General features: G+C 40.1%; 1 long non-coding RNA gene across 2 annotated transcripts in view; it reads right to left on the bottom strand.

The window, feature by feature from the left end:
* The window catches only part of LOC122549165 (uncharacterized), a 56422-nt gene that overhangs the window by 13584 nt on the left and 19968 nt on the right, over positions 1–22870 (bottom strand). The window contains exon 4 of one of the 2 annotated variants that reach the window (XR_006311440.2): positions 1821–3235. The exons of the other annotated variant lie outside the window; for it this stretch is intronic. This is a non-coding gene — a long non-coding RNA (uncharacterized LOC122549165). Of the gene's footprint in view, positions 1–1820; positions 3236–22870 lie in introns of those variants that run through there. 2 annotated transcript variants of the gene reach the window in all.

Genomic DNA, 22870 nt, shown 5'->3' with positions numbered 1-22870 from the left:
AGAGCACCCGGAGGAAACCCATGCAGACACGGGGAGAATGTTGGAGTTTGCACAGACAGTTGTCCGAGGCGGAAATTGAACCCAGGTCCCTGGTGCTGTGAGGCGCAAGTGACTCTTCTCCTAATTTCCTGAAGCCCTGAACCAAAGACACATACACCAAACACCACCCAACTTCAACAGCTAGAACAACATTGTCAAGTTAGTGGACCTATGCCTTACCAGCCACTTTACTTTGAATAACAAAACCTACAGACAAACCAGCAGAACACCCATGGGATCTCTGATATCAGAGTTCTTAGCAGAGGCAGTAATGCAGAGACTCGAACAAGCAGCTCTGCCAACATCCAACCCAAACTTTGGGTCCGCTATGTGGATTACACCTTTGTCATCACTAAAAGAAACAAAGTAGAGGAAACCTTCAAGACATCAATAATATCCTTACTGGCATAAAATTCACTAAAGAGGAGGAATACAACAAACTGCCATTCCTAGATGTCACAGTAGAGCGAACAGCCAATGGAGAACTTCAAACCAGGGTCTACTGGAAAACAACATATATGGACTAAATACTGAACTACAGAAGCAATCATCCCAACACCCACAAATGGAGTTGCATTAGAACATTATTTCAACAAGCCACCACACACTGTAGCACAGAGGAACCACAAAGAGCAGAGGAAAATCACCTATATAGTGAATTCAAAAAGAACAGGTAGCCAGTGAACACAGTCCGCCGATTTCTCAGCAACAAACCCAAACAAGCAGACAAAACGCGCCCAGAAACCCTAGCCACTCTCCCCTACATCAAAGACATCTCAGAAATGACTGCCAGACTACTCAGACCCCTTGGCATCACGGTAGCCCACCAACACACTAAAACAGTAGCTAATGAACTTAAAAGATCTGATACAGACAACAAGCAAAACGAATGTCATTTACAAAATACTTTGCAAGAACTGTAACAAACCCTACTTTGGACAAACAGGCAGAAAACTAGCCACCAGGATACACGGACATCAACTAGCCACAAAAAGACATGACCCACTCTCACTAGTATTCTTATACACAGATGAGGATGGACACCACTTCAAATGGGACAACACATCCATCCTAGGATAAGCCAAACAGACACACGCACAAGAATTCATAGAAGCATGGCATTCCAATTATAACTCTACCAACAAACACATCGACCTGGACCCCTTCTGCCACCCTCTGAGAAAAAGAACAGGAAATGACATCACCAACCCAAGGAAGTCTAAACACACAAATAGGAAGCGGGACATAACACCAGTGTTTCATCAAAGGCTCACTGATGAGGTTACCTAACATGATGATGAAACGTCTGAAAATGAACCTTCCTGCTCAGCGAGCAAACTTACATCCAGGATACAACCTATCATGGATTCATTGACAATACCTTAGAAAACACGCAAGCCTTACTACTTAGAAAAACAGGGGCAGAGGTATTTTGCAACATTAACATGTGGCACGGTGGCTCAGTGGTTAGCACTGCTGCCTCACAGGGCCAGGGTCCCAGGTTTGATTCCAGCCTTGCACGACTGTCTGTGTGGAATTTGCACATTCTCCCTGTGTCTGCGTGGGTTTCCTCCGGGTGCTCCGGTTTCCTCCTACAGTCCAAAGATGTGCATGTCAGGTGAATTGGCCGTGCTAAATTGCCCATAGTATTAGGTGCATTATTCAGAGGGAAATGGGTCTGGGTGGGTTACTCTTCGGGAGGGTCGGTGTGGACTTGTTGGGCCGAAGGGCCTGTTTCCACACTGTAGGGAACCTAATCTAATCTAATCAACATCTGCAGCTTCCTCTCCAAGCCACTGACTATTCTGACTTGGAAATATGATGGACAGAATCTTATAGGGGTCTGTACGATGTGGGCTGTGGTGAGAAATATAGTGGACCTACACAAGATGACTGGCAAGGCCTACCTCGATGTTGTAAGCAACTTACTGCATCTTCTAACTTGATTCCCACAAGGCAGCAGTGAGATACCTATTAAGGGGGATTGTTGCTTGTTGATGAGCTTATTAACTGCTTACCTCACCTCATTAATGTGCAGATAACCCATCCACCATGTGCAAACCACACACCTACAGTTCTTGACATTGAAGTCAGAGTGGGTGCCTTGTGATTTCAGCTTATCACATGCTGTGAAGACCCTCAGAGTAGTAAGGTTTGTGAGTTTGCCAAGGTATTGTCAATGAAGCCTTGGCATGTTGTATCCTGTTGATTTTACACTCAGTAGTTGTAATGCACATTTGTCAACAGTTTAACTGTTTAAGGTGCTGGATCAGGTTCAAACAAGTCGTTAAGAGGTGCACCACATCCACAAACATTCACTTTCTCTACCACCAATGCTCAGTAACAACAATTTGTACCATCTGCAAGATGCCTTGGAGAAATTCACCAAAGATTCTTAGATAGCATCTTCTAAACCACAGCCACCACTAACATCAACATCAAGGACATGAGCAGCAGAGACATGGGAACACCATTACCTGCAAATTCCCTTACAAACCACTCACCACCCTCACTTGGAAATATACCACTGTTCCTTCAGTTTAACTGATCACACAACAGCATCTCAAAGCATGATCTATGGACACCAGTCACAAGCAGCCCTTGTTCATGGACATTGGCATCCTGGAAGTACAGGCCTGCATTGTGAAGTTCACCAGCAACTAACATTGAAAGGCTACTGCAATGACATTTTGCATACAAGGACAGGCACCCAGCTCACAGATTGGAATGATTGGTTAAATTTGAATTGTATCTGAGGACTGCTCACTTTCTGTCTTCTCACACACCCAATTAATGTCTGTCTGCATGTTCACGGCATCCATGCCTTGCCTAATAGTGCAGTCACACAACTGGACAGCTTACCTCCCAGTTGGCAGTCCTCAGTCAAGAGGGAAGACATCTTGTTTTACGGCTGTGCACTACATCAATTTCACACCAGCACAATGTGCTCACAGCTTAAATGGCAAACACACTGAATGGTCTATCAAGCACGTCTCCAAGTCTTAGGGGAGTAGTCCTTACTGAAGTCCATGGAGGTATTTATCAATCAGGGAGTCCAGGCACTGTAGTTCGAGTTAAGCCTTTGATATGAATCTAGGGGATTGTTCCCAGTCAGGCATCTGCTTGGGATTTTCTGAGTCGAGGGAGGTTTCCTCATTTGTCTGGGGAGTGGTTCATGGCCAGTCCATTAAGTTATCTAAAAAAAAAAGATAAATTGGTTAGGAGCGCATTTGGGGGGAGGGCGGCGGTGGTTGAGGAGAGGACATGTGGCACCAGGCATGGTCACCTCATATGCCAGTAGATGGGGATGAACAGCACAGGCTTATGGGAAGGTGCACAGACTATGGGGTTTATGGGATAGGGTACCAGGATGGGGTTGTGGCTGTTTTGGGGCTCACCAACACATGGAGGCAGCAGCTGGAAGATGAGTGTTCACTGTCACCTTCCATCAAGGGAGAAATCAAAAGTTTAATGGGAAGGAAAATTGCTACGCACCCAGAGTGTGTTGGCTTAGTTTCTTGACCTGTAAGGGAGGCAGCTGCAAGAGTAACTGATATGAGGCCTTTAGAAGACAACAATATTGTACACAATAGTTGAACTGTACAGGACACACACTTGCAGAGTCCTTAAACCCTGGCTATCCTAATTTATTGACTCCATGCCTCACATATCACTGACTACTTCACACTTTTGCAAACAGAGGCCAGGGGATGAACAGGGATATTTGACCACGAGGGGCAATGGTGTCAGTGGGACTCGTTGCCCTGTATATGATTTATTCCTCTTGCTTCCATGTACTTTGGTAGCAGGAAAATATGTGTCCTGGCATCCTGGCAAAACCTGTTACAGTCTGCACCTGTGAGGCTCAGGATTCTCTTGTCATAGTGGTGAGGAGCTTGAAGTCGGGCAGCCCTCCACCAACACTTCCTCAATTGATTTTTCTTGGTATGCTGACCTCAGAGATTCATGTGTGGAGGCAACTTCTGAAGTGGTATGAGATGTGTTTTCAGAAGGATTTTTTTGGTCATGTTGCTTTTGAAAGCATGTGTTATAAATTTGGAGCTGAGATGTCTGCTCTGGGCCCAGCAAGGTAGCCAGTTTTGTGATTTTATTTGAAAGCAGTAAAAAGAAACGTCAGTGGGTGGGGTCAAGCTCCCACAGAACCAGGATTTTAGTTTAGCAAAAGACTTGAATTCTCTCTCTCTCTCAGAATTGTCTTGTGATGTCCTTTCCTCCTGGGCTGGAGAAATGTAGCACGTGAGACAATCTATTTTACTGAATTTGCCTCTGCCAAGCATGTATTTATGGGATGTTACTATCTTGGAACAGCTAATCAGTAGTTGTCTATATATGTATACTATCTTGTTAAATATTGTGATAGAATCACAGTTAAACTAATTTTTTAATTCTTATTTTGTCTGTATTTTAACTATAGTTTTTCTTCAAGGTAATTTGACCAATCAAAATGCCATTGGAATCTTTGGAAATGGCTAAAATTCAATTTCAAATGAAGCAGCTTGAATTAGAGGCAATTGCAAGGGAAAAAGAAAGAGCAACAAAAGAAAAAAATAGAATAGCCCTGGCAGAACAAAAACAAAAAGAGAAGAAAGTTAGTAAGAGAGAGTCATTGAATTTTGGAGGTGGAACTGAAAACTCAAAAAAGATTTAAAGTAGCAGAGATGGAGGTGAAAAGTAGGAGTAGTGATGATGATAGTGATGGAGAGCAATCCCATCACAGCCAAAGGCCTGGTCAGAATCTGTTTAAATATTTCCAAGTGTCGCCTCAGTTCAACGAGAGGAATGTAGAAGCACTTTTCATTTTATTTGAGGAAGTGGCTGAACAAATATAATGGCCAGTGACCATGTAGGTATTAATGATCCAAACAAAGTTGGTTGGTAGAGCTAGTGAGGTATTTGCATCACCATCAGAGGAGGTATCTGGGGAGATGATGAGCTGAAAAAAAGCCATCTTAAGTGCATATGAACTAATGCCAGAAACCTACAGACAACATTTCGGGAATCTAAGGAGAGAATTTGGTCAAACGTACATTGAGTTTGAAAGGATCAAACAAAGTAATTTTAATAGGTGATAAAGGCATTAAACATAGATCAAACATATGATGCTCTTAGAGAGACAATTATTCTGGATGAGTTCAAAAATTCACTTCCTGAAGTAGTGAGAATGCATGTGGAAGAGCAAAGAGTTAAGACTGTAAGATTAGCAGCGGAAATGGCAGACGATAATGAGTTGATTCATAAATCAAAGTTTGTCTTTCGCATCAATTCCAATCTGTGAGAGATAGAAATTGGGGAAAAGAGAAATCGTCAAGTGGTGAGGGAAAAGGACATTTCATTGAAGATGGTAAAGATAGCTTACCACAGGTTAGAAAGGAAACCCATGAGGGGGAAGAGAAGTAGAAAATACTCAGGTGTTTTCACTGTAATAAAGTAGGCCATATGAAATCACAATGTTGGTGATTTAGAAAAAGCACTGGGAAGACAGATATGGGAAACAGGAGAAGCCAGTGAGTTTTGCTGAATTGGTAAAGGAAAGTACAGGGAAAGCTAAAATGATCAAGGATTCGTTGAGAAGAAATGCCCAATCTCTTTAAAGAATTTACTTGCTTGGGTAAGGTTTACTCATATATGCCAGTACGAGCAAGTAAAGAAATTAAAATTTTAAAAGGTATGGGAGCAAGTCAATCTTTGATGGTGAGAGATGATGAGATATATAATTTGGAAAGAATATTGGCAGAAAAGGTGGTAATATGTGGAACTCATGATGAGAATAGTGATTATGAAGTTGAAGGTGTGTACTGTACCTTTAAGAGAGAGTGAATGCTGTTCTGAACTGAGAGTTTAGAAGTACCTGGGACTAGTTGGCAGTCCCAGAATGTACTGCCAAATAGAAAATATGTAACGTTTAGCTGTGAAAGGGATACTTGAGTTTTAGTTGCTGTTTTGACAACAATTCAAATTTAACCAATCAGTTTAAATTATGCCCCAGGATACTAAAACCCAATTGAGTTGAATTTATTGTTTTGCCAACATTAATCTAATAAGATGACCTGATACTGGGAGTATTAAAATGTCGACATTTTTAAAATTGGAGAGAGAGCAACTGCCATCAAGACAGAAACGCATAGCGAGCTAACATGATGCTCTTCAAGAAATTAGAAAACACTCTCTTTCAAAGATACCTTTTCATATGAAACATACTCACAGTAAAAAAAAAAGTGATGACCCAGGGAGATCCTCAGCTGAAAAAGCAAAGACAGAAGAAGACAGTGGTTGCATGGTTTTGAAATTAAGTTGCTGTAATTTTAATAAGTATCTTATTGGAGCAGCATATTGTTGTAGAGTTGAAAGCAGATATTAAGCAGTAAAGATAAAGGAGGGCTTAGAGTTGTGCATAGTTGTTTAATGTTCACTTTTAGAGTTAAAAATAAATTGATACTATTTTCTTTAAATAGTGGAATTTGGGGGTTCTTTCACTCATATTTTAACAGATTAGGAGGCAAAGGGAGCTTTTCTGGGTGTTTGAGTTTATGTAACAGAGGGGTTCACCTCTATGTCATAATAGTTTGAGGACTCAGGTCCGAGATTTGGACAGGGTGTTTAGACAGATTCAGTCAGGGATTTGAACAGATTTGAACTGATTTGGGGTACGAATGGTCCAAGCAGATTTAAACACTTGACGATTAGTGTCTTACATCTTTAAATAAAACTTAGGTGAGAAAATTTGTTTAATTTCAGTTACTTGTGGTCGGTTAAATTAAAAGTGAGGGGAATGGCTCTTAACATTGGTAAAGAGGTTCTGGGGTTTGAAGATGTTTCCCAAAATTTGCCAAGAAAGTTTAGAAAGACAGGAAGGACATACTTTTAGAATTAGCAAATAGAATTGGGTTTAGATTAGATTAATTATTTACAGTGTGGAAACAGGCCTTTCGGCCCAACAAGTCCACACCGATCCACCGAAGAGCAACGCACCCAGACCCATTCTCCTATATTTACCCTTCACCTAATACTACAGGCAATTTAGCATGGCCAATTCACCTAACCTGCACATCTTTGGACTGTGGGAGGAAACCCACGCAGACACGGGGAGAATGTGCAAACGCCACACGGACAGTTGCCCGAGGCGGGAACTGAACCCTGGTTTCTGGCTCTGTAAGGCAGCAGTACTAACCACTGTGCCACTATACCACCCAGCGACAAAAGAAAAGCTGAAATTGTAATGGAGTTGGTCAAGCACATAGATATATCAGAGAAACAGACAAGTGCAGTAGAGTTAGAAAAACTTAAATTGCAAATGAGGCAAATGGAGTTAGAAGAAAATGAAAGGGAAAGAAGAGCCATGTTAGAGGAAAAAGAAAGGGAGAGAAGGTTTTTAGCTGAGCAAAAACAAAGAAAGAGAATTTGAACTTCAGACGTTGCAAATTAGTCAGGAAAGTCAATTAACCAGATGGAGCTACCTGATGAAAGAGCAGTGCTCTGAAAGCTAGTACTTTCAAATACACCTATTGGACTATAACCTGGTGTTGTGTAATTTTTAACTTGTCCATCCCAGTCCAACACAGGCACCTTCACATCAAGGATGGAGATGAAGAGAGAAGGTAGTGATGTATACAAATATGTTAAAATGTTGCCACATTTTGATGAGAAAGATGTTGAAGCCTTCTTTATTTCATTTTAAAGATTGGCGAGGCAAATGGAGTGGTCAGAGGACTTGTGGGTAATGCTAGTTCAGACTAAGCTGATAGGCAGAGCTAGGGAGGTATTTGCAGTGCTGTCAGATGGAGGGATCAAGAGATTATGCAGATGTCAAAAAGGTTATTTACAGTACTTATGAATTGGTACCAGAAGCATATAGACAGTGGTTCAGAAACATAAAGGAGGGACCAAGTCAGACTTATGTTGAGTTTGAAAGAATCACATAGTAATTTTGATGGATGGGTGTGGGCCTTAAAAATAAATAAAACATATGACACCCTAAGTGAGGTTATTCTGCTGGAAGAATTTAAATACTCATTTCCAGAGATAATAAGAATTCGTGTAGATGAACACAAAGTTCAAAAAGCGAGAAGAGCGGTAGAGCTGGCAGATGAATATGCATTGGTACATAAGGCGAAATTTAGCTTCCGACAGGAATTTCATCCTGTGAGGGATAGAAACTGGGAGAAGGGGAGATTCTTCACTACAAAACAAAAGAATAGAGCATACTGGCAATAGTTTACCACAGGTGAAAGAAGAAGCCGAAGGAGATGAAGAGGAGCTGAAAGGCCTCAGGTGTTTCCACTGTGGTAAGGCGGGACACATAAAATCACAGTGCTCGTCATTGAAGAAAGGCACTGTGGGAAAAGGTGTGGTAAGAGAGGCTAAGCCAGTGGGATTAGTGGAAGTAGTAAAGGAACCCCCAGGAGAGTGCACAACCCAGGTAGGGGTGGATATTGAGTTAGTGCCTGGTCTCTATAAAGACTTCAACTCTGTGGTTAAAGTTGACTCAGGAAAAACATGGAAAGAAGAGAAAGAAGTTACAATTTTGAGAGATATAGGAGCTAATCAGTCTCTAATAGTAAGAGACGAACACATTTGCACTCTTTCTGAAATGTTACCCGAGAGAGTGGTAATTTGTGGAATAGATGGACAGAAATCTAGCGTTCCCCTGTGTAAGATCAGGTTTGACAGCCAAATCAAGACTGGGGAAGTAATAGTGAGAGTGATTGACAGAGTGTCAGTTCCAGGAATACAGTTTGTTCTTGGAAACAACCCAGCAGGATCCATGGTGGAAGTGACACCCTTTGTTGTGGAGAAGCCAAAGGATGACCAGGGAACTGAGGAGTTAAAAGAAAAATACCCTGGAATTCTTCCAGACTGTGTTGTAACAAGATCCTACTGTCATACGTCAAAAGTAAAGAGAAAGATGAAGGGGTTGAGGTTCCGTTAGCTGACACCCTGTTTTACATAATGGTGCAGGAAAAACCAGAACAGGTAGAGAGTCAAGCACAAGTATTTAGTCCTGAAAGGCTAATGGACTTACAACAGAAAGACAAGACAATAAAAGATATATCAAAATGCATTCTCAGAAAAGGAATCAAAAATGTATTCCTGAGGGTTATTATCTTAAAGATAGAATCCTACGATAAAAATGGAGACCATGGCAGGTTAGTGCAGAGGAGAAATGGGCGGAAGTGCACCAGATTGTGTTGCTGATAGCATACAGAGAGAAAGTGTTACAGGTAGCACATGAATTACCAGTAGGAGATCACCTAGGTGTGTGAGAAAGACTCAGGCTAAGGTACAAAAGCACTTCTATTGGCCTGGACTGCACAAAGATGTGTTTACATTTTGCCGTACATGTCATACATGCCAAATGGTAGGTAAGCCACAGGCTGTAATAAAACCAGCACCTTTGTTGCCAATTCCCGCAATCGAAGAACCTTTCATGCAGATTACGATTGATTGTGTAGGTCTCCTCCCGAAAACTAAAAGTGGGAACCAGTACTTGCTAACCATAATGGACGTGTCTACCAGATTTCTGGAGGCAATTTCATTATGAAGTATCAAGGCAATAAGGGTGGTGGTGGAGGAGTTGGTGGCTTTCTTTCCGCAGTATGGGCTACCCAGAGAGATTTAATCAGACTAATGGTCTAATTTTACTGCTAAGGTTGTTTAAGAAAGTCATGGATAACTTAGGCATACAGCACTTTTAAATCAAATGTGTACCATCCTGAATCCCAGGGAGCTTTGGAAAGGTGGCATCAGATCCTGAAGACCATGTTAAGAGCGTACTGTCAGGATTACTCGAATGATTGCAATAAAGGTATTCCATTCGTATTGTTTGCCATCAGAAATGCCCAAAATTAATCTACTCAGTTTATTCCCTTTGAGCTAATCTTTGAACATGAAGAGAGAGACCCTTTGAAATTAATAAAAGAAAAATTGATAGGACCAAAGTCGGAGATCTCACACTTCGATAATGTATCTGAGGTGAGGGAGAGATTAAATCAGATAGGTGAATAGCACCTGAAGAGGGCACAGCACAGAATGAAACAGGTGGCAGATAAAAACTCTAAAATTCAGATGTTTTCCTATGAGGATGACGTATTGGCATTGTTAAAGTGGTAGGAGATCCCTTCAAAGCCAGGTTTAGTGCTCCGTATCAAATTGACAAAAAGTTGAGTCAGCTAAACTATCTGGTAAACATGCCGGATAGAAAAAAACTGTATCAAGTATATCATGTGAATATGTCATGTGAATGCAGCAGGGGGATGGGAACCTGAATTGTAGATCCAGTGTACAGGAAGTTGAGGGTAGTGAGGTCAGGGATAGGTTTACAAGGTCGCAAGAGGGCAGTAGCAATCAAGATGTTGGTTTGAAATGTGTGTACTTCAATGCCAAGGGCATCCAGAATAAGGTGGTGAACTTGCAGTATGGGTTGGTACCTGAGATTTTAATGTTGTGGTCATGTCAGAGACATGGCTAGAGGAGGGCAGGAATGGTTGTTGCAGATTCCGGGATTTAGATGTTTCATAAAGAACAGAGAAGATGATAAAAGAGATGGGGGATGTGGTATTGTTAATCAAGGTTAGTATTACAGCAGCTGAGATATCGTTTGAGGACTCATCCACTGAAGTAGTTTGGGCTGAGGTTAGAAACAGGAAAAGAGAGGTCACCCTGCTGGGAGTTGCCTCTGATTCTTCTAGGTATGTAGAAGAAAGGATAGCAAAGATAATTCTTGATAGGAGTGAGAGTAACAGGGTAGTTGTTATGGGCAACTTTAACTTCTCCAATATTGACTGGGAATACTATAAATCAAGTAATTTAGATGGGTCCGTTTTTGTTCAATGTGTGCAGGAGGGTTTTCTGACACAGTATGTAGAAAGGCCAACAAGGGGCGATGCCATATTGGATTTGGTACTGGGGAATAAACCTGGCCAGGTGTCAGATTTGGAGGTAAGTGAGCCCTTTGGCAATAGTGACCGTAATGTGGTTATGTTTACAATAGTAATGAGCAGGGATAGGTATATACCACAGGGAAAGAGGTTTAACTGGGGGAAAGGCAATTATGATGCAATTAGGAGAAAGTGAGGTCTGCAGATGCTGGAGATCAGAGCTGGAAATGTGTTGCTGGAAAAGCGCAGCAGGTCAGGCAGCATCCAGGGAACAGGAGAATCGACGTTTCGGGCATAAGCCCTTCCTGAAGAGGCGTGGAGGCTCAGTTAGTGGGCTTGAAAGTTAGCCAGAAAAGATCTAAAGAGAGAGCTAAGAACAGCCAGGAGGGGACATGAGAAGTTGTTGGCAGATAGGATCTGAGGACATAGGGGAAGCGCTTTATGAATACTTTTTGTCAGTATTCAGATTGGTAAAAGGCAATGTCAGTGAGAATAAGAGATACAGGCCACAAGATTAGATGGGATTGAGGTTGACAAAGTGGAGGTTTAGCAATTTTGGAAGATCTGAAAATTGGTAAGACCCCGGGCCCGGATGGGATTTATCCTCAGATTCTCTGGGAAGCCAGGGAAGAGATTGCAGAGCCTTTGGCTTTGATCTTTATGTCATCATTGTCAACAGGAGTAGTGCCAGAAGACTGGAGGATAATAAATGTTTAAGAATGACAACCCTGGTAATTATATCCCAGTGAGCCTTACTTCGGTTATGGGTAAGATGTTGGAAAAAGTTATAAGAGATAGGAATTATAATCATCTGGAAAGAAATAATTTGATTAGGATAGTCAACACGACTTTGTGAAAGGTAGGTTGTGCCTTACTAACTTTATTGAGTTCTTCGAGAAGGTGGCAAAACAGGTGGATAAGGTAAGGCGGTTGATATGGTGTACATGGATTTCCACACTGTAGGCTATTGCACAAATTAAGGAGTTTTGGGATTGAAGGTAATTTAGCTGTTCAGATCAGAAATCAGAAAGCTGAAAGAAAACAGAGGGCGGTGGTTAATGGGAAATAATCATCCTGGAGCTCAGTTACCAGTGGTATGCTGCAAGGATCTGTTTTGGAGCCACTGCTGTTTGTCATAGAAGAATGGGCGTAGAAAAATGGGTTAGTAAATTTGCAGATTACACCAAGGTAGGCAGAGTTGTGGATAGTGCCGAAGGATGTTTGGTTACAGAGGGACATTGATAAGCTGCAGAGCTGGGCTGAGAAGTGGCAAATGGAGTTTAATGTGGAAAAGTGTGAGGTAGTTCACTTCGGAAGAAGTAACAGGAATGCAGAATACACCACTTATGGTAAAATTCTTGGCAGTGTCGATGAACAGAGAGATCTCGGTGTCCAGGTGCATAAATCCCTGAAAGTTGCCACCCAGGTTGATAGGATTGTTAAGAAGGCATATGGTGTGCTGGCATTTATTGGTAGGGGGATTGAGTTTCAGAGCCACGAGATCATGCTTCAGCTGTACAAGACACTGGTAAGGCCGCACCTGGTGTATTGCATGCAGTTCTGGTCACTGCATTATAGGAAGGATGTGGACACTTTGGAAAGGATTCAGAGGAGATTTACTAGGATGTTGCCTGGTATGAAAGTTAGGTCTTATGAGAAAAGGCTGAGGGAACTGAGACTGTTTTCATTGGAGAGAAGAAGGTTGAGAGGTGACTTAGTCGAGATGTACAAGATAATCAGAGGGTTAGATAGGGTGAACAATGAGAGCCGGTTTCCTCAGATGGATAGATTAAGGACAGATATCGGGGTAGGTTCTTTACTCAGAGAGTAGTAGGGGCATGGAATGGCCTGCCTGCAACAGTAGTAGACTTGCTGACTTTAAGGGCATTGAAATTGGCATTGGACATACAAATGGATAATAATGGAATGGCCTCGGTTAGATGGGCATCAGATTAATTGCGTAGGTCGGTGCAGTATCGAGGCTGAAGGGTCTGTGCTGTGCTGAAACGTTCTATGTTGAAACCTTATTATAATTAAAAGAGGGAACTGGAAAAACAGGTATTAGGTACGGCCTTGCAGAGTTAAGAATCAATTCAGATATCATGGAGTTTAATGTGTCTCAAAATACATTAAGTAATGAGGAAGTCCTTGAGGAGTGGGACAGGTTAATGAGTTATCTCTCTCAGGAGCAAAGAACTGAGTTGGAAGGTTTGTTGTAGCAGTATGAGGACATATGCAGGAATAAGATGGGGAGGACTAATACTATTGTGCATGAGATGGAAGTAGGAAATGCTGTTCTGATAAAACACCCCTACGGGCTTAATCCTCTCAAAGCCACACAGGTCCAGAAGGAAGTGGATGAAATGCTCAACGAAGATACCATTGAACCAAGTCAGAGTGAGTGGAGTTCACCAATCGTGTTAGTTCCCAAACCTGACATAACTCACGATTTTGTGTGAACGATCAGAAGGTGAACGCCGTAACAAAATCAGACTCATATACAATACCAAGATTGGGGGAATGTATAAAGTTGGACAAGCCACTTAGGTCACAACGTTGGACTTACTGTACGGTTATTGGCAGGTGTCTTTATCAGAGAAAGTGAAATAGGTTTTTGCATTTGTAACCCAAAATGGGCTATATCTATTCAAAGCGATGCCCTTTGGAATGAAGAACATACCAGTCACAATCCAAAGGAGCATGAACAGAGTTGTAGCCGGATTAACAAATTGTGCAGGTTATCTGGATGATATAGTGATCTTTAGTGAGTCATGGAAAGATCATATGGTACAGTTGGCAGAGCTCTTTGAATGATTACAAGCAGCAAAGCTGGTAATTAATTTAAAAAAAACAGAATTCGAGAAGACATGACATGTTGATCCCAAAGTGTCACAAAGCTAGTCCCTTTTTTTTCTAAAAGTTGTTCCTTGGCTCAAGGAGACTCTATCCTTGATTTTTTTCAGAGGGGGCAATAAATTGGGCTGCACTCTGATTAGTCTGGTTTGGTACAGAGATAAAAAGGATTTTGAGAGGCCTTTTGTTTATATGTAATTAGATGAGACTTCAGGCCAAAATGGTCATTTTGGAAGTGACCTGTGTAATGAAAGAGGAATGGTCAAGGAGCTGTGTGGAAACTCTCTCTCTCTCTCTTTCTGCCCTTCACCTTCAACCTATAAGCATGTGTTCCATTTATATTGGTTTTTAAAGGGTGTTTGCTTATTGGGACTAGTGTATACTTGGAACAGCATAATTAAGTCTAGTTGGATAGGTTGTGTTCTTTAGGGGTTCTTTGTGTTTCAGTGTGCAATTTTGTGAATAAATTTTTTGTCTGTTTTAAAATCTAGTATTCAACCTAGCTAACTTAATCTGAGTAATTTTCACTGTACATTTTCTGAAACAAATTACAAAGTTATGGTCTGGAGCTATCTGCTTAAAAATGTTTTGAGTGGTCTGGTCGAGTCAATAACACAAGGAACGCAAAGGTGAAGGCCACCTCGGAATTTCCACAACCATCCTCAAAGAAATAGGTGCTTCAATTTTGAGGACTGAATGGATTCTATCAGAAGTTTTGTTCCAAACTTCAGCAGGACTAACAGATTTACTAAAGAAGAACACAAAATTTTGTTGGAACAATGTCAGGAGGCATTTGAGAATTTAAAAGCAGTATTAGCCACAGTACTAGTTTCAGCTACACCAAATTTTTTGAAACCCTTCAAAGTTGCAATTGATGCTAGTGATATAGGAGTTGAAGCTGTATTGTTACAAGATGATGATAATGGAAATGAAATGACCAATTGCCTTCTTTTCAACACCCACCAGAGAAAATACTCTACCATCGAAAAATAATTATTGAGTTTGATACTGGCCTTACAACATTTTAATGTTCCTGTGACAAACGATGTGTCAGAGATGGTTGTGTACACAGAGCACAATCATCTTACATTCTTGGAAAGATTTAAAGACAAAAATATGAGACTATTTCATTAGAATCTTACGTTATAGACTTAATTTACAAACTATACATGTTGCAGGTTGTAAAAATGTGGTAACAGATGCGTTATCATGGATTTAAAGTAAGTGTTTATAAAATTGGACAGATTCCAATGTTATATATGTGTACAGAATTTAATAAGAAAAGTATAACTTAGATTAATGACGTATGTATTTCATCATAATGGGATTAAGAATTAGAAAAAAATGCAGCCATCCTTTCATTATGATAGTTTTTTTTTCTTAAGGAGGAGGTGTTATGAAGTTAAAGGTGAGTACTACACCTTTAAGAGAGAGTGACTGCTGTTCTGAACTGAGAGTTTACAAGCACCTGTGTATATGACTAACTGGCAGTCCCACAGTGTACTGGCAAATTGAAAATATGTAACATTTGGCTGTGAAAGGGATACCTGAGTTTTAGTTGCTGTTTTGACAACATTTCAAATTTAACCAAACAGTTTAAATTATGCCCCAAGATACTAAAACCCAATCGAGTTAGAATTTATTGTTTTGTCAACATTGAACCAAAGAGACGATCCGATGCTGGTGTTATGACACAGAGTAAACTCTCCTGCTTAATTTCAAACCAGCAACACAGAAAAGATTTATAGCGTGCAGCAATCAGTGAAAATTCGATAGGCCAAGAACTTGTTAAAGTAAAAATTAACAACTTTATTTATGAAAGTATAACTAACAACTATTTACATGTCCTTACTCTAACCTATCTTTTACCTTCCCTTCTATAATACTAGTCTGATATAACTCCCAGTTACAATTTACAAAATAAAACTTCTTATGGACAGCGAAGAGGGTTACCTCAGATTACAACAGGATCTTGACCAGATGGGCCAATGGGCTGAGAAGTGGCAGATGGAGTTTAATTCAGATAAATGCGAGGTACTGCATTTTGGGAAAGCAAATCTTAGCAAGACTTATATACTTAATGGTAAGGTCCTAGGGAGTGTTGCTGAACAAAGAGACCTTGGAGTGCAGGTTCATAGCTCCTTGAAAGTGGAGTCGCAGATAGATAAGATAGTATGCTTTCCTTTACTGGTCAGAGTATTGAGTACAGGAATGGGGAGGACATGTTGCGGCTGTACAGGACATTGGTTAGGCCACTGTTGGAATATTGCGTTCAATTCTGGTCTCCTTCCTATTGGAAAGATGTTGTGAAACTTGAAGGGGTTCAGAAAAGATTTACAAGGATGTTGCCAGGGTTGGAGGATTTGAGCCAAAGGGAGGGGCTGGGCATCTGGGGCTGTTGTCCCTGGAGCTTCGGAGGCTGAGGGGTGACCTTATGGAGGTTTACAAAATTATGAGGGGCATGGATAGGGTAAATAGGCAAAGTCTTTTCCCTGGGGTCGGGGAGTCCAGAACTAGAGGGCATAGGTTTAGGGTGAGAGGGGAAAGATATAAAAGAGACCTACAGGGCAACTTTTTCACACAGAGAGTGGTATGTGTATGGAATGAGCTGCCAGAGGAAGTGGTGGAGGCTGGTACAATTTCAACATTTAAAAGGCATTTGGATGGGTATATGAATAGGAAGGGTTTGGAGGGATATGGACCGGGTGCTGGCAGGTGGGACTAGATTCGGTTGGGATATTAAACCCATATACCCCCCCCCCCCCCCCACAAGCATCAGATTGTGTAATTGGTTTCTAATCAATGCATTAAATTCAAACTGAATTGGAGTTTGGTATTTTTCGGAGTATAATTTAAACTGATCGGCCTAATTTGAATCTGTTTTGTTGTTTCCAGGCAACCAGCTACCCTAGCTACCCCAGTAGCTGGAGCACTTGTTATATTGTGTCTTATTGAGTTGGTGCTGTCACTGCTACCTTTTAACTCTCTTAAAGGTACAGTACACCCAAATCTTCATGACACTGGGGGTATAAGAATGAAGACATTTGAAAATTGGAGAGAGAGTAACTGCCATCAAGACAGAAATGCATGGAGAGCTAACATCTTGCTTTCCAAGAAATTAAAGAACACTCTCGATGAAACATACTCACAGTAAAAGAAAGATGATGACCCAGGGAGATTATCACCCGGAAGAGGGAAGACAGAAGAAGACAGTGGCTGTGAGGTTTTGAAATTAAGTTGATGTAATTTTAATAAGTGTCTTATTGGAACAGCATATTGTTATAGAGTTGGAGGCAGTTAGTAAGCCGTTAAGAAAAAGCTTAGAGTTGTGAATAGTTGTTTAATGTTCAGTTTTAGAATTAAAAAATAAATCAATGCTATTTTCTTTAAATAGTGGAATTTGGGGGTTCTCTGTCACTCATATTTTAACAGATTAGGAGGTGAGGTGAGGCGAGCTTTTCTGGGTGTTTAAATAACAGAAGGATTCATCTCCATGTTGTTACAATAGCAGCGTTCCTTTATATAAAATGAGGTTGGACAGTCAAGTGAAAAGTGATGAAGTGGTGGTAGTAGTAATAAAGAAATTCTTGGTTCTAGAAATACAGTTTATCCTCAGTAATGATATAGCTGGATCACAGGTGGGTGTGATGCCTACTGTGGTTGAAAAGTCAGTGGAAAATTAGGCAACTGAGGTGTTACAGGAAGTATATCCTGGGATTTTTACTGAGTGTGTGATGACAACATCACAAAGCCAAGGTTGAAACAGGAGAAGAAATCTATGAGTAAAGACAAGGCAGTCGAAGTTCAACCATCAGTAACTATGTTTGATTAAATAGTTTGGAATAAGTAAGAACAGGTTGAGGACAAAGTGGATATTTTTATTTGAGAGATGAATTGACTTACAATAGAAAGATGAAAACATAAAGCAGTTATATTAAAAAGCATACACAGAAACAGAATCTGAGAGTATCCAAGAATGTTACTCTCTTAAAAATAAGTATTGATGAGGAAATGGAGACCATCACACATTCAGGCAGATGACAAATGGGCAGAAATTAATCAAGTTGTATTACCAGTGGGTTACAGAAAGGAGGTGCTGTGGATAGCACATGAATTACCAGTAAAAGGTCATTTGGGAGTAAGGAAAACTCAAACCAAAATACAAAAACATTTTTATTGGCCTAAAGTGCACAGAAATGTGGTTGAATTTTGTCAGGTACATGTCAGTTAATTGGAAAACCTCAGACAGTAATAAAACCAGGGCCCCTCATACCCATTCCTGCATTTCAGGAATAATTTACAATAATCTTAAACTGATTGTGTAGGACCCTTGCCCAAAACAAAAAATGGGCATCAGTATTTGTTGACCATAATGGATACTAGCTTTCTGGAGACCATTCCATTTTGCAGTGTAATGGCTAAAAGGATTGGAGAAGAGTTACTCAACTTTTCACGAGATATGGATTACCCAAAGAAATGCAAACAGATCAATGATCAAATTGTACATCAAAGTTACTCAAGGAAGTTAAGGATAGTTCAGGAATAAAACAGTTCAAATCCAGAATCGTAGGGAGCATTAGAATGGTGACATCAAACTTTAAAGACCAATTTGAGGGCTTATTAGTCAAGACTATCCAGAGGATTGGGATAAAGGAATTTCATTTACACTTTTTGCAATTAGGATGCATCTAATGAATCAACTAAATTCAGTCAATTTGAATTAGTTTTTGGGCATGAGGTATGAAGACCACTGAAATTAATTAAGGAGAAATTGGTGAATAAGAGTTCAGAGACTACATATTTGGACTTATGTCAAAGTTTAGTGTGTGAATTTGTCTAAACAGCATTTAAAAGTAGCACAGCATGTGATTGAACTGGAAGCAAACAAGAAATTCAAAATGTGTAATTTTGTTAGTGGAGATAAACTGTATGTGAACCTTTAAAGGCAAGGTTTATTGGGATTTATCAAATTAAAAGGAAATTGAGTGAGCTGAATTATTTGCAAAGAATGCCAGATGGAAAGAAATCTGTGTGTCTTGTGAATATGCTCAAAAGGTATTTTGATAGGGAAGGAAAGCAAAAGGAGAACGTGTTACTGGTTACAACACAGAGTGAAGAGCCAAGTTCAGATAATTCTAACTTGGACATTCCTCAAACTAAATTGGACAATGAGGAAGTTCTTAAATGTTTGGATACATTATTGCATTACCTTCCAAAGAAAATTAAAATGATTTGAAAGAGTTATTACAATCACATGGGGAGATATGTGAGAACAAGCTGGGAAGTATTCATCTAATTATGCATGTTGTAGATATAGGAAGTGCTGTTTCAATTAAGCAACATCCTCATAGACTTAACCCTTTAAAGTTGGCACAGGTTCAAAAAGAGATTGAAAGCATGCTCAGAGATGACATAGAGGTAAAAACAATGACTGTAGATGCTGGAAACCAGATTCTGGATTAGTGGTGCTGGAAGAGCACAGCAGTTCAGGCAGCATCCAAGGAGCTTTGAAATTGACGTTTCAGGCAAAAGCCCTTCATCAGGAATGGGGCTTTTGCCTGAAACGTCAATTTCGAATCTCCTTGGATGCTGCCTGAACTGCTGTGCTCTTCCAGCACCACTAATCCAGAATCAGAGATGACATAATCAAAGTGAGTTGCAAAGAATAGAGCTTATCCATAGAAATGGTGTCAAAACCAGATGGCACCCACAATTATGTGTGGATTATCACAAAGTCAATGCCGTTATGAAATCTGATTCATATCCTATTCCACATTTGGAAGACTATATTGAGAAGATGGGACGAGCAACTTACAATTCTGAGCTGGATTTACTCATAGGATACTGATCTGAAAGAGTGAAGGACATTTCAGCTTTCATGACGGCGAATGGACTGTACTAGTTCAAAGTCATTTTGGGATTACCCAATTGTGGGGTGTACAATAATTGTGGGCTGATTTTTGGTCACACATGGAACATTTAGAGTATCTTGCAGAATTTTTTGATTGACTTCTGGAGGCGGTGCAAGTACAAGTTTTTTTAAACTTGAAAGCCTTTTCCTGAGGCAGTATCTGTTAGCTATTACCAAATTGGTCTTAAAACCCATCCAAGCCCAGGCTTTTTGGAACCTGTGTTTTTACGACTGAAATAAAACCAAGGACAACATAACCTTGTTAAAGCAGCATCATCATCATAAAGATTACGAAAGAACTTGTTTGCTGATGCATTTTCACAACTTGGATAAATGAAGAATTGGGTGGTCTGTGGCAGAAAAAACAGACTGAGATGAACAGTATAACTAAACTTTTGTATACTTAAATTTAGTGGAATGTATAAATACAATATATAGAGAAGTGTACTAATAACTTGAGACTAGAAGTTTTAAAAATGAAGCCAGCTTTGTATTTTAATGGTTCATTTTTTTAAGGGGTGAAGTGTTAGGAGATGTGCCTTTAAGAAGGATGCTTGTTCCATCATGATTGTTTTGAAAGTGAGTCCAGCTGTTTGCTCTGAGCCCAGCAATGTAGCTAGCTTTGTTTTTTTTTAACATAGGCAGACAAAAGAAGCATGAGTGGATGGGTTCAAGCTCTCACAGAACCAGGATTTTTGTTTAAATTTCAGTGGCTGGTGGAGTTTGGAAACTGCTATACATCTCTCCCTGCTACAGCTTGAGTTTCGCTCTCTCTCAGAATTTTCACAGGATGTTCATTCCTGCTGGACTGAAGAAATGTTGCATGTGTGACAATTTATTTTACTGAATTTGCCTCTGGCAATGGTGTGGCTATGGGTTTTTACTATCTTGGAATAGCTAATCAGTGGTGGTTTATATATATATATATATTATCTTATTAAGTATTGCAATGGAGTTATACAGTTAAGCAAATTTTTAAAAATTCTTCATTTAGATTTAGATTAGATTTAGATTACTTACAGTGTGGAAACAGGCCCTTCGGCATTTTAATTATAGTGTAAGAATAAAGTGTGTTTTGCTTCAAGGCTAGTAATTTGACCAATCGAATTTCATCCAGAAGACAACACTTTACAATTATCTTTAAAAAATAAGAAAATGCTGGATTCTAGACTGTCTTCTCAGTATACCTTGAGGGGCTTTGGTCTGGTCTGTAATAGAAGTCATTGTATCAGCATACTAATCCCACCAAGTGACATACACAGTACCTTGGAGCAACCTCGCTGCCTACAGGGAATTTGGTAAGATATGACAAGGGAGCTAGTAGATCTCATGGTGAAGAAACTTTCCAGAAACTTTACGAAAGTGACAGTTTGCCAAAAAGAGTACAAGATTTAGCTCATTACACTTCCTTAATCATCGATGGATCCTGGAGCTCCCTATACTCAACAATACTAGTACACAGGGAGTACAATGTTTCAAGAAGGCAGAAAATCATCACCTTCCGAAAGGTGCTGGGGACCGCAGTAAATGCTGGCCCAGCCAGTGACATCCATATGCAGCAAATGAATAAAAATTAGTTCCAAATTAAAATGGTGAACAAACATAGCAGACAGGCTCCACCTAGTGGCCCTTGTGTTTGGGCCGAAATATCTCAATGGTCTTTTTGATACTTGGCACTTAAATGGTATTCTTATTATGCTCTATAACACCCTCATCATATGGATCTTAACCATTGCTTCATTTCTTTTTAGACAAAATATGAGATGGATATTTGAACTCTCAGATCCTCTGATAAAATTGGACACTTGTCCCATTAGTAAAATTTAAATAGGCAGAACAAAATTTTAAATGATGTATGCACAAGATAAATTCACAATCTTTATAAAATATCCAGTTAACTTAACCTCCAGTTGGCAATAGAAAACAGGATCATTCATCAGTATTAGATCTAAAATGGGTATTCATAAAACACGCATAAGGAATTTATTAATCTTCTATTCCATTGAATTTAATGGTTAGCCAATGAAGTAATTCTCAAAATCAAAATAGATAATGGAAATGAAAATGTACTTTACTGTACAAATGTTATAGGTTATGTCACAAAACTGGTCCCTTTTTCCTAAAAGCTGTTCCTTTTCTCAAGGATACTGTGTCCTTGGTTTTCAGAGGGGTAATAAAACTCTCCCAGTTCCAATTAGACTAGTTTGGTACAGAGATGAAAAGGATTTTGAGATGCCTTTGGTTTATATCTCAACAGATGAGACTTCAGGCCAAAGTGGCAATGTTTTAGAAGTGACCTGTACAATGGAAGAGGAGTGGTCAACTCTCTAGCTGAGCAGTTCAGTCCAGAACTAGTTGGGAGTTCAGCAGTGGACTGTGTGAACAGGCTCTCTTTCTTTCTGCCTTTCTACCTTCAATCTGTAAGCATCTGTTCCATTTAAAAAAACATTTTTAAGGGGGTTTGCTTATTGGGACTGTTGTGAATATTCGGAACAGCCTAGTTAGGTGTTGTTTGGATAGGCTGGGCTCTGTAGGGGTTCTTTATTCTGTTCTTTGTGTTTCCTTATATCATTTCGTGAATAATTTTTTTGTCTGTTTTAAAACCTGGTAGTCAACCACGCTAACGTATTCCGGGTAATTTTCACTGTACACTTACTGAAACAAATTGCAAAGTTATGGTCTGGGCTACCTGCTTAAGAATGTTTTGAGTGGCCTGGCCTGGTCCATAACAGATTGGGGGCTCTTTGCGGGATTTTACAGTGAGTGGTAGGTGCGAGTGTCTCTACTTCAGGTGTTGGTTTGGTTGGGTAGACAAAGCTTGGGATAGTAATGGCTCTTTCAGTCGCCATTCTGGAAGTGGATGTGGTGACTTTGGAAGTTTTGCAAAAGGTGACTAAGCTGCAGGAATTAGCGGACAAGCTGGAATTGGACCTGCCTGCTTCTGTGAGGAAAGGAGAGATAATTACAGCAGTGGCTCAGCATTTAAACTTGCTGGAGAAGCCATCAGAATCTATAGAGATGGCAAAAATTCAATTGCAAATGAAGCAGCTTGAGTTAGAGGTGAGAGATATCGAAAGGGCAGCAGAAATGAAACAGTTTGAATTACGATTAAAAGCAGAAGAGAGGGAAAAAGAGAGAGCAGCAGAAGAGAAAGAAAAAGAGGGAACTTTTT

This window comes from Chiloscyllium plagiosum, unplaced genomic scaffold (assembly GCF_037043375.1).
Source record: "Chiloscyllium plagiosum isolate Xiang-an unplaced genomic scaffold, Cpla_swu_hap1 HiC_scaffold_4, whole genome shotgun sequence".
NCBI lineage: Eukaryota > Metazoa > Chordata > Chondrichthyes > Orectolobiformes > Hemiscylliidae > Chiloscyllium > Chiloscyllium plagiosum.
Note: the sequence above shows the minus strand (reverse complement) of the source record. Positions and strands in the feature narration are given on the sequence as shown.